This window comes from Spermophilus citellus, assembly GCF_964194105.1.
Source record: "Spermophilus citellus genome assembly, chromosome: 5".
Taxonomy (NCBI): Eukaryota; Metazoa; Chordata; class Mammalia; order Rodentia; family Sciuridae; genus Spermophilus; species Spermophilus citellus.
Window position 1 is genome coordinate 122868982 of NC_138186.1, and position 5450 is coordinate 122874431.

Below are 5450 nucleotides of genomic sequence, written 5' to 3' on the forward strand. Positions count from 1 at the left end.
AATCTCCACGGTATCTGTGGCTTCCAGTGGTACTTACATAGAAATAATGATCTCTCCCAGATCTTCATCTTCTCAAAAGCCACTTCTGAGTTCCAGAATTCTATATGCAAGTGTTTACAAAATATCCTTCCCTGGTAGTTCAACATGAACACATCAAGCCCAAGAAATAGAAAACTTAAATTTTAAATGTTCCTTTCAAACAAGCTTCTTCTGTATTTTCTATTTCAAATGGTTGTACCGCCAGCCACCAAGTAACCAATGAGCAACTCCCAATCATTCACATCCACATGGCAGACCCTCTTCTAAATACTTTCGACATATTAACATTTAATTCTCTCCACAACCCAGTCAGATAGGTTCTGCTACTGTTCCCATTTGCAAGACAAGGAAACTGAATCTCAGAGAGATTATACAATTCACCCCAGATCACATAACTGATAGGTAGCACAATCAGTTTTCAAGCCTGGCCTGTCCGACCCTACCTTCTTACATCATGCCTTTGTGTTTATCAATCCCACTTGTACAATATATCTTGATTTCTTCCTCCATCTCCTCATAACCACTTAATCTTAAGCTGGTATCATTTCCCATGTGGACTATGACAGGAATTTTCTAACTGGCTTCTCTACCTCAAATTCTACCTCAAATCAGACTTTCTTACTGTATTTTCTAAAATAGGCATCCAAAATCATTGCCATTCTGCATGAAAACAATAAGTACTCCCATAAATTAATATCGGTGTTTCTGATAGGTTTTTCTTTGAGTTTGAGCTTATGTTTTGGTTTTAGGAGAGTTTCTGGCAAAAAAAAAAAAAGTCAACTTTTTCTCTGTTGCACATTATGTTCCTAATTTACTAAAGTATTCCTGGCACTCTGCACCAGACTCATCATATGTTTTTTATTTTCTTAAGCTCTTTCTTCTACTTTAGAAAGCCTTTTCTCATTTTGGCTTGGCTAATTCCTAATTTTCCTAAGTGGTAAATTTAGGGGACCATATAAGACAAAGTCTTGTCTTACCCCATAGGATGAGTGGTTACCACTCCTCTGTGCTCCCAGATAGACCCATAGATATGTGTTAGCACTTGTTCTAGCACTGACTATCACAGCAGCCAAGAGAATGGACTTTAGCTCTAGGCACCATGAGTTTGACTCCCCAGCCCTATCCCCTATATACGTTACTCAAAAACTTAGTCACTATTATTCCTACTACACTGACTTTATCTCTTAATATCTCTATTTTTCTTGCCAGACTGTAATTCAAAATACAGAGATGTCTTCTAAACCTTGCCTTCTTCAGCTTCTAGCACCATGTCTAGTCCATTGTAGATGCTCATATAATGTTAAGCTAAACTAAAAATAAAGCACAGAATCCTATTTTACACTCAAAATAATAAATAACACGAATTTTTACTAGAATTGATTGAACTAATTTATAAAATAGTTTAATAGATCCACGCATATAAGACAGAAGAGTCTACACAAAGATCGGGGGTTGGCTTCACTTTAGCAGTGCTATAAGGGAAAGCATATCAAACCTGGTTCAGCTGTCAGTAGAATATATATAACTTAGAACACACAGCAATTCTGCACTTGATATGGAAAGAAGCAATCAGACTAAAGAAAACACTCGGAAATGACATAGAACAATTTGGTATATCCTGTTCAAAGGAACTGGTTATCTTGACTTCTGCTTTGTATTTGTGTCATACTATTGTTCTGAAATGAGGAATGAAACAACTTTCTGTTCAGGGCTATTTTTCTCCTTTGCACTTTTTTTAAATAATGAGCCTCTCAAATGGGTTTGGTTGTATTAGCAAATTTTGGTTATATTAGCTTTCATCTTATTCACTTGGAAACCAGAGATCTGAAATACAAATAGATTGAAATGAATTATATGTCTTACTATGAACATACTATTTTAACATAATTGTTTTAATTATGCTTAAGAACTAATGCATTGCTCTCTCCCTCGACCAGCACTGCCGCCTCCTTCTTCTGCCGCTCCTGGAGCTGCTTGTGTGCTTGTTTGGTGCGGACCTGGTACCTCTTTTGTGAAGCGACAGCTGAGGAGACTCCGGTGCTCGCCATGGCCGACGAAAAGCCCAAGGAAGGAGTCAAGACTGAGAACAACGATCATATTAACTTGAAGGTGGCGGGGCAGGATGGTTCTGTGGTGCAGTTTAAGATTAAGAGAGTAAACTAATGAAAGCATATTGTGAACGACAGAACGACAGGGTTTGTCGATGAGGCAGATCAGATTCCGATTTGACGGGCAGCCAATTAATGAAACAGACACACCTGCACAGTTGGAAATGGAGGATGAAGATACAATTGATGTGTTTCAGCAGCAGACAGGAGGTGTCTACTAAAAAGGGAACCTGCTACTTTACTCCAAAACTCTGTTCTTACATTCTCAATTAGAAAACTGCAATTTGGTTCCACCACATCCTGACTACTACAGTATAGTTTTCTTTATTCTTTCATTTTCCCCTTCCCCATTCCTTTATTGTACATAAAGTAACTGGTGTATGTGCACAAGCATATTGCATTTTTTTTAAAACTAAATGGCCAATGATATGTTTTGATTGACATCAAATGGAGATGGGATGGGGAAAAATACTGGTTCTGTGAAAATATCCCCTTTCTCCATTAGTGGCATGTTCATTCAGCTCTTATCTTTATATTCCAGTAAGTTATTTTGCTCTCACTGTTTTAACAAAAAACAAAACAACAACAACAAAAAAAAAAAAACCTGAACAACATAAAAATCCTTGCATACCTGTTCGATTGGAGAATTTTAATGTTTTTCATTTATCATTGTAAAACCAAGGACAATTTTATAACTTTTTTGTATGTAGCTGTTACATGTAGGGCAATCTGTCTTTAAGTAGGGGTAAATTACTCTTAAAAAAGATTCCTAGATAGTTTTCCCTTCAAGTCAAGCGTCTTGTTGTTTAAATAAACTTCTTGTCTAAAAAAAAAAGAACTAATGCATTAAATTTACCAAAACTTTTTTCTCACAAATTCTAATAATCATGTAATTTTAATAAAATAATAACTGGTTTGAATTTGATACCAATGTTCTAAATCTAACCCTGAAAAATAATACTAGCCACTTTGTCTGGGTTCCAGCTTCTAAAAGTGATCAACATGTCTCATAAAATCTAGTACTCTTTATCTGCTTACTTTTAACACTATATTTTGATATTTCCAAGTTGCGGAGGAAGACTACAGGCTGAGTCTGAAAATGCATAATGTACAGGGGACTTCAGAGGCTATAACCAACCAGCACTTGGCTATTAACAGCAACGAGAAGAAAAGGACTGTCTTCAGGGTACCATTACCAAGGATGAACTCTCCTCAATCATTTCCCACATTTGTGTTGTGTGCCTCCAAAAATGATCTAAACACACAGGAAAAAAGCTTGATCCATGAGCCCTCTCTTTGATCAGAAAGCAATTCTGTGTGTGTGTGTGTGTGTGTGTGTGTGTGTTTATTATTACCACTCATGACACAGACGTGTGATTCAGGTTGGACTAATGAGACTCAAGTCTAAAACGGTTCACAGAAGATTATGGGATAGATATCTCCTCCTTTCTCTGGGATTACTAACCTATAGGATATAAACTTGGAGCTACTGGTAACCATTTTATCCCTTAGCCATCTGCTGAAGGAAATTTTCTTCCTGAGAATAAAACCAAAATAAAGAAACTGAGAGAGAAAATTGCTGTTCTGAGAGCTAGATCTTTGCCTTCTTTCAAGTAAAACAGTGATTCTTTGGGCCTACGGACTTGGCCTGTACTGAAAGAGCCAGGGTTTTCTCAGGAAAAAACTTTGAAGCTCTCTTAAATATTTGCACAATTGGAATGTCACTATAAAGAACCTCCCTGTATAAACTATTTTGAGAAGCACTTCTCAGTACCTCAATCACAAAAACAACTTCAATGGAGCCCTATAATAGGTCCATTTTAATAACCTGTTTCATGACAAATCATCTACCACATTGGCTCTGAAATATGTACTGGCACCAAGTTAGTTATGATTAAGATAATGTTTATCCCAAAAGAATGGAGATTCCAAGAGGGCCATAAATCACTACGATCAAGGTGAAAGAAGAAGGACACTTTGGGAATTGGACTGAGTTGAAGGGTTGGACCTCTTTAAAAAACACTTAAACCGTGAAAGACCATTATACTCTATGCCTATCAGAAATTGTGTGCAAGTTCTTTTTTTTTTAAATTGGTGCATGTTAACTACATTGAATGGTAGATTACATTGTAGCATATCTGTACATACATGAAAACATAATTTGGTCAATTTCACTCCCCAGTACCTCCCTTGCTGTTTTAGTCAGCTTTCTTTCACTGCTGTGACTAAGAGATCTGACCAGAACAATTGTAAAAGAGGAAAAGTTTACTTAGGGGCTCATGGTTTCAGAGGTCTCAATCCATAGACTGCAGGCTCCATACCTCAGGACTTCAGATGAGGCAGAATATCATAGCAAAAGAGTGTGGCAGAGGGAAGCAGCTCCCATAATGATCAGAAAACAGACAGATCTCCACTTACCAAATACAAATATATACCCCAAAGCCATGTCCCCAATGTCCACCTCCTCCATCCACACCCTACCAGCCTTCATGACTGGGTTAAGCCTCCCAATCACTTCTCCTCTATAAACCTTCTTGCATTGTCTCACACATGAGCTTTTGGAGGACACCTCACATCCCAATCATAATATTGCCCTTCTCATTCTTCCCCTGAGCTTCTTCCTGTATCCTAATGACCTTTCTTCTACTTTCATGGTGTCTCTTTTTATCTTGTATTTTTTCCCCTCCAGCTTCAGCATATGAGTGAAAACATACTACTCTTTTCTCAGTCTGAGTTATTTCATTCAACACTGTGTTCTTCAGTTTCATCCATTTTCCTGCAAATAGCATAATTTTGTTCTTCTTTAGAAATAATCTACTAATAAACATCCCAGAAAAATAGATTCCAACATTACATGTGGCCTGAATTGCTCATAGTTACAAAAGAAACGGGGGAAGAAAAAGAAGGCAAGTGGAAAGTGATTCAGCTATTGACAAATGAAATCACTTACAATGAGTTTATGAGCTTCTTTAAAAATCTAAATAACTACCACAGAAAAGAAACTGGTGCAAAATTAAATGGCATTCCTTTGGGGAGACTGTAAATCACCTTTGCTAATACTAATACACTTGCACATGGCTAGGGTGGGGAGAGAGTAATGCCAGGAGCCCCTGCACACATAACTCCATCAAGAAAGATGAGTGTGTTTAAAATTTTATCTGTGATGTGTTTATTATTGGCCATGAGAGCTGAAGACAGAGAAGATTTTGAGACTGCGGATAAAATATTCCGTTTGCCTTGCGATGGCATCGTGCTTCTGGCAACTGTGCACAGACAAGAAAGACGTTCTACGTGGAATGAACA

The 5450-nt window shown here is 37.4% G+C and overlaps 1 pseudogene across 1 annotated transcript; it reads left to right on the forward strand.

Moving 5' to 3' along the window:
• The first annotated feature begins 2085 nt into the window (after window positions 1-2085).
• On the forward strand, window positions 2086-2368 carry LOC308649952 (small ubiquitin-related modifier 2-like; annotated as a pseudogene). The gene has a single exon. The product of its transcript is annotated as a small ubiquitin-related modifier 2-like (transcript).
• Window positions 2369-5450: the final 3082 nt, after the last annotated feature.